The sequence below is a fragment of the Pteropus medius genome, unplaced genomic scaffold (genome assembly GCF_902729225.1).
Source record: "Pteropus medius unplaced genomic scaffold, Ma_sr-lr_union100, whole genome shotgun sequence".
Taxonomy (NCBI): domain Eukaryota; kingdom Metazoa; phylum Chordata; class Mammalia; order Chiroptera; family Pteropodidae; genus Pteropus; species Pteropus medius.
The window spans coordinates 6,364,063-6,370,500 of NW_024350927.1; the positions used below are offsets into that span (position 1 = coordinate 6,364,063).

General features: G+C 50.7%; 1 long non-coding RNA gene across 1 annotated transcript; it reads left to right on the forward strand.

Moving 5' to 3' along the window:
* The first annotated feature begins 689 nt into the window (after positions 1–689).
* LOC120585852 (uncharacterized) lies at positions 690–5,915 on the forward strand. The gene is made up of 2 exons (XR_005648541.1): positions 690–791; positions 4,993–5,915. It is a non-coding gene; the product is annotated as an uncharacterized LOC120585852 (long non-coding RNA).
* Positions 5,916–6,438: the final 523 nt, after the last annotated feature.

Below are 6,438 nucleotides of genomic sequence, written 5' to 3' on the forward strand. Positions count from 1 at the left end.
TCAGATTTGTAATTTAAAGTCAGGAGGTTAGAGGCAGCCTTTTTGAGTAAAGAACGTTTGAGTCATACCTTGAAGGTGAGGAAGGGAGCCCTGGGGATATTAGAGGACAAGTTCCTTTTAGAGGTAAAATTAAGTTCAGTGTCCCAGAGGCAGAAGTCAAATGATCTATGTGGTTGGCGTAAAGTACGGGAGTCAAAATTTAGGCACAGCGAGGTTCAGGAGCCCGGTGGTGACAGGACATTGCTGGCGATGATAAAACTTTGGCTTTCACTCTGAGTGAGAAGGGAATCTTTGGAAAGTTTTGCACAGAGAAGCAGTAAGTTTAAGCCTTGCTGGAGCCTCCTGCCTCACCCGGAATCTGATCTAGAGCAGTATGAATTTTTACTTTTCTTGGATCAGAGGCATTTCCGATAGTTACTATCTTAGGTCAAGAAACCCCTTAAATTGAATTTTGGGCTCTGGCTCTATCTTTGGAGGTTCCTAGGAATCTTCGGTCGGGACAGAGCGAGGGCGACAGGGATGTCTGGGGAACCCGCGCAGAGAGCGGCCCACAGGCCTTCCCGCGCGCTTCCAAAACTTCACTAACGTCCGCCGATCATTTCTCCTCCAATCCTGTCTCGGGGGCGGGGCTCGCCGCACAGTCTCCACAGCAACGCCTTTGCCAGTCCGAGCTCAAGGCTTCAGCACCACGCGAGGCGCGCTCGGATGACGTCACACACCCGCGGCGCTTACATGACGTCACTTTGGCTTCGAGGCGAGGGCTCCGCCGGCAGGGCCCCGCGGATCCGCAGGTATGAGAACGAGCCCGGCCTCGGACACTGCGCATGCGCCATCTCAGGTTGGCCAGTGTGTTGCTATTAAACACCAAGTCGCGAGTGAGCACCACTGAGGTCTTCCTGTCCTCGCTGTCACGCCTTTTAATCTTAGCTAGAGAATTATCTGAGATGCTACAGTTCATCTGGCTTTCTCGGTGCTTTTTTGAGGGCAGATGTCTGAGAATTAGACAGTTCATCTACTTTGTCTCTTACCTCTCTTGGCGCTTTCCTCGTTGCTTCCGTAGTGACACGTGCCACTCTGAAAATGCCGGTTGAATTCCTACATTGCTGTTGCCAGCAAGCTTCCTCTATCAGACCATCTCCTTTCTAAACTGATGCGTCTAAGATCAGCAAACATACTTTTTAGCACTCGTTGTGAAGATGACCAGATTTGGACTGAGGGCCAGAGTTATCTAAGTCAAGGCTTTTAAGGATTTGTGGCTTCTGTTGACTGCTTGTGGTTCTTTATACCTGCTTTCAGATTTTTAGCCAGGAGCCAAACAGTCGACCTGGCTAAGTACATGACCTGCGGGTAAATGAATTGTCACTATTCTGAAACTTATGAATCACCTACTCCTGCAGGGCACTATGCCGAGCCCTGGGGATACAGTGATGATGACAATTCCTGCCATCCATGATAGCTCATTTCATTGACTGATTCAGGAAACGTTTGTTGAACAACAACTGTGGGCCAGGCACAGTTTAGATTATTACTGGTCACTGAAAGAATGAAGTGTGATCTACGATCGAGCATGCGGCTACGAGTCAGATTTGATTTTGAACCTGGGCCCGGATCTTTCCTTGCCCAGTAATCTTGGGTAAGTTACGACCCCTCTCTGCACCTCAATTTCACTATTCGTAAAATGAGCATAATAATTCCTGCCTCCTAAATGTGACTGATAGGAGAGTTAAACCTCATGCTACAGTTTGGAGAGCCTTTTCTTTCCATTTCTTTACGTTTCTTGAAACCCTTCTCCGTCTCTGTCTGTCTGAGACCTTCCAGAGAGGACACCACTAGTGGGAAAACAGCCCCCTGACCAGCCCCCTGACCAGCCTCAGAGGTCATCCACAGATTCTCCTCAAATTGTTTTAAAAACAGCTTTCATCCAGACGCTGCTTTTTGTGTGTCTGTATGCCGAGGCCAAGTTATATTTAAGCAGAGCCCTCCCACTTCATCCCCAAACAAGCTTCTCTAAAACCACCTAAATCCAAAAGGAGAAAAAAAGTCCCTTTATTCAAGTGCGTGGTGACTTGAAGCTAAACATGTGCCGGGTGTTGGAGGGCGGCCTGTGAGATTGGATCAGATCCTGGGTCACTGAGAAGGGCCAAGGCACTGTAAGGGCTGGGGAGCGGTGTCTGGCTCCCCTGTCACAAGGCCTGTGGTTTCTAACCCTGTCTGTATCCGTGTCCCACTAAACAACAGCGGGAGAGAGAACAGACATGCACACAGGCGGACACACAAATACACCCAGACTTGCACAGCCTTCACAGGAAGTGGAGCACCAGATGTTCTGGGTTTCCTGTTCGAAGCTTCCACAGCTGGTCGAGTCTGTGGTTGTGGTTTGTCTGTCTCGGGCTCATGTGAGAGACAAAAGCTGGGCTGACGGGAAACCTCCCCTCCGGCACCCCCCCCGCACCCCCCCAGCTCTAACTGATCAGCTACACGGAAACCTGGCAGGTCAGACATTTCCTGAAACACCCAGAGCTTGGATTCTCCCTGGAGGAGGCTGAATATCCGCCATCCCGGAGAAGCAGCCCCTGGGCTGATGGTCCTCGTGGAACCTGGGGGCAATGGAAGTCTCTCCAAATACAATGTTAATATAGACCTGCGTACCTGCTGAATGGAATGAAGCTGAGGCCAGGTTGCTGCGGTCGCTCATCCAGTGCCTGGCAGAGAGCAGCCTCTCAAAAGCACCCAACACATGAAAGAATGAGTGAGAAACAGGGCACTCCATCTGCGGGGGCTGGATCTTAAAGCCCTGCTGGCCATCACTTCTTGTGAGTGCTTTTGGGTACAAAGAGACGAGGGTTTGAAGTGGCACCGTGCTACTGCTTTGCTGCAAGATATTTAACATCCCTGGGCCCAGTCTCCTCATCTGTAAAATGGAGATAATAATATCTGTTTCACAAAGTTGCGAGGACCCAATGAGACACATAGACATGCTTGATGTGGAGTGTCACCTATAGTAACTGCTCAGTGAATGCTGGTTCCCTTTTTTCCTTGCAACACTGACAAATTTTTTTTTAAAGGAGATGCACTAAAAGAGCAAACGAGATAAAACAACCAAATTGTTGATCCCAGACAACTCTCTAGTTGGACAGTGGAGCAAGAGGGCTGGCATTTGTGTCGGTGCCTGTTGTAGGGGATACTGGGCTGGAGGGCTGGAGCCATCTCGGCCTCTCTGGGCTCTGGAGGCAGCACCCAGTGTCTTCCTCTGGGTGCGGAGTAGGGTTAGTGTCTTGGGGTTGGAGGGGGAAACGAGCAGACTGCTCCTTCACTCCTTAGCTCAGTAGTGATAGTACTTAGTATGGCTACTGGTCAGTTTGCATTTGGACCTGGGCAACAGAGGCCCCTTCCCTGAGCCCCAGCTTTCAATGGGCTCCACGGCAGCCCTCCTCCAGCTACATCCCTCCCTGTGAGATGAGGCATCCAGGGCTCAGTGTAGCCATAGGATCGTTGCCTCTTTAGTCTGAACGACTAGCTTCACATGTTGGCTGTGACACTTGGGAGCCTTGCAGCCTTGGGCAGATTACTTCACCTCGCTGTGCTTCTGTTTCCTCATTTATCAAATGGGTAAAGTAATAACCACATCATAGGGCAGTAGGGATGATTAAATGAGTTAAGATATATAAAACACTTAGAACAGCCACTGACATATGGTAAGGGATCGATAAATGTGAACTGTCTTATGCACAAATGTGTTTGATTCTTGTAACGGTCTAACTACGGGTAGGTTCTGTTATTGGTTCCATTTCACAGGTGAGAAAACTGAAGGTCAGAAAGATGAAGTGACTTTTGCAAATTTCCACAGGTAGTCAGTAGTAAGGTTGAGAATTTTCTCCAGTACTTTCTGACTCTTTCTTGTGAGGTTTTAACCACCTGCCTCAGCTGCATTTTTTAATCCTTTTCTGAGTCCTCCTCGCACCCCATCCCACCCCCCACCCCCATGATGCTCAGCCTCGTCTTGCGGTCCAGGCCTTCGCCCCGCTGCAGCCTCCAGCTGGATTTGCACTTTCAGATCTTGGTCTTGACTCGACTGACTTTGCAGAGTGATTTCTTACAAGCGGTGGTTTTTAGCTGGGAATAACCTGAGTTAATTCATGAGCAGGTTGCCGGTGTTTCTAGACTATTTTAACCTAAAGAAACGGCTCTTTGGGGAGAATCTGATAAAGAGCAGTCTGGCCAGGAGATGTGTTGTTTTGGATCGGGGAGAGGAGGTCCTTGGCTGCAGCCCTCCGATCCCACCACTCTGGCGGTGGCTTTGTCCGATGAAGGAGGTGGCACACGCGGTGCGAGGGTTCTCACACTTAATGAGCATAGCTATTGCCTGAGGAGCTTTGGAAATGCAGATTCCCGGGCCCCATCTCAGAGTCTGTGAACTCCATTTTGAGAAATACTGGTATCGTGCCAAGAGACACAAGACCTAGGTTCAAGTTCTTTAGCTAGCTGTGTGACCTGGGCAAGACATTAAATCCTCTGAGCTTCAGTGCTCTCAGCTTTAAAATAAGAATGAAGGCTGTCTCCCTTGCCTCATGGGGGATCGCCAGTGGAAGTGCTTTATGCCCTGTTTAGTGCCTTAGAATATGAGACAGATCGTCTTTATGGTAGCATTCAACCAAATTCTGTAGAGAAATTGAAAGAGAGGCATAGACTCAGGCCCAAACCTAAGAGAACTTCCTTAAATCTTTGGTGAGATGGGGAACCGTGGGGCCCCTGAGCGTTAGCTCATAAGTGCTCCTTTGAGTGAAGGCTGTTGGCCAGAGGGAGTGGGGGTATTGTTGTCTAACTCCTGCATGCTGATCTCTCTCAGCAAACAACATGGTAAAGTATACTGTAGCATTCCAGGAGCTTCAGTTAGTCAGGGCATGCCAGATAATGCTGCAGTAACAACCAACCCTGGGTCTCAGTGGCTGAACACAACAAAAGTTTATTCCTTGCTCATGCTTTATGTCTCAGCCAGTTGGCAGGCAGTTCTGCTCCACGGACTCACTCAGGGACCCAGGCAGACAGAAGCTCCTATCTTGTAGCCGCACCATCTGGAACACCTCCATATTCGCAGAGTCCAGGAGAGAGAGAGACTAGAGAATGGACTTTTACTGCCTCTGATGGCAATGACACGCACCACACATTTCATTGGCCCAAACTGGTCACATGGCACAGCTGGGGAATGTAAGGGAGCAAATGGCCTATTTGGTGAGCTTATTGTTTCTGCCACAGGGTATTTCCAAGAGTAGGGAGATCTGACGACTCTTGGCCCACATTTCCAGCTTGGGCGTTAAGACGATGTCTCTGAGAGTGAAGAGGAAGGAACACGTCTCTGCAGAGTGGCTCCTGCACCCGTCAGTCTGAGGAGCTCAGCGTTCCCGTCTGGTGCCCTGGAGTTTTATTTGTTTGAGAATGTGTCCCCCCCACCCCCTTTTTCTCATTCTTGCCTACCCTCAAAACATGGGAAGAAAAGCAGTCTGCCTGAAGCAGCCAGCAGTCTGGCCCGGGCCCCCAGGGTGGAGCCATTCCCGACAGGCCCAGAAGTGCCCAGGAGCTCCCAGGGCCCCGTGGGCGCCGCGTGGGAGGCTGACACAGCCAAGGGGCGGTGTGCCCGGCCACCGACTCCACCGCCGCCGGTCCTAGTGCTCTGTGCAGAGCACCGCCGAAAGCAACCCACACATCCTCAGAAATGGAGAACACTGGACCAGGACCCAGCAATTTGGGGCAGCAGTTTTTCTGGAGCACGCAGCTTGGGAATTTGCCTGAAGAAATCTTTCATTCCTAGAGTGTTGGTGGATAAATGGCACTTATTTGTTTAACCTCAAATCAAGCCACAGCCCCCATTTCTGAGCTGCTTTGAAAGGGTTGTTTTAAAAGAGCTGAACAAGCTAAAAGTCATGGGTCTAGGTTGCTGGAATGGCTTTGCAGAAAGCGGAGGGCTCAGGAAGGGCCTTCATTTTCCATAGAACGGGACTGGCGGTGCAGGGCGGGGAGGCGGGGCGGGGGCTGGGCCCTTCTCCTGGACCACCGAGTATTGGCTGGACTGGCTCTGCAGTGGGTTCAGCCTTGGCCTGGTCGATGTTCCTTGGGAGTTCGGGGCGGGAGGAAACCCTGGAAGATTCCTTTCTGAGATCTATTCTAGGCAGCTTCGCATCCATCAGAGTGGAGTTCTCGGTTATTCTGTCCGACGGCCTCTACTTGTCCCTTCAGGTAACAGACCGTGGCCTTCCTCAGGAGAGACACTAGTTCCTGCTTCGACCTGTACCATGATTTTTATCCACCCGCCCATTTGCCACCTAGAACTTCTTGGAGGAGAAGTGGAGGAAGGAAGGAGGGAGGAGGGGAGGAGGGAGGGAGGGAGGGGGGAGGGAGGAAACCCTTCTCTCGGAAGTGGAAGGAATGGGATCCTCCCAGGTG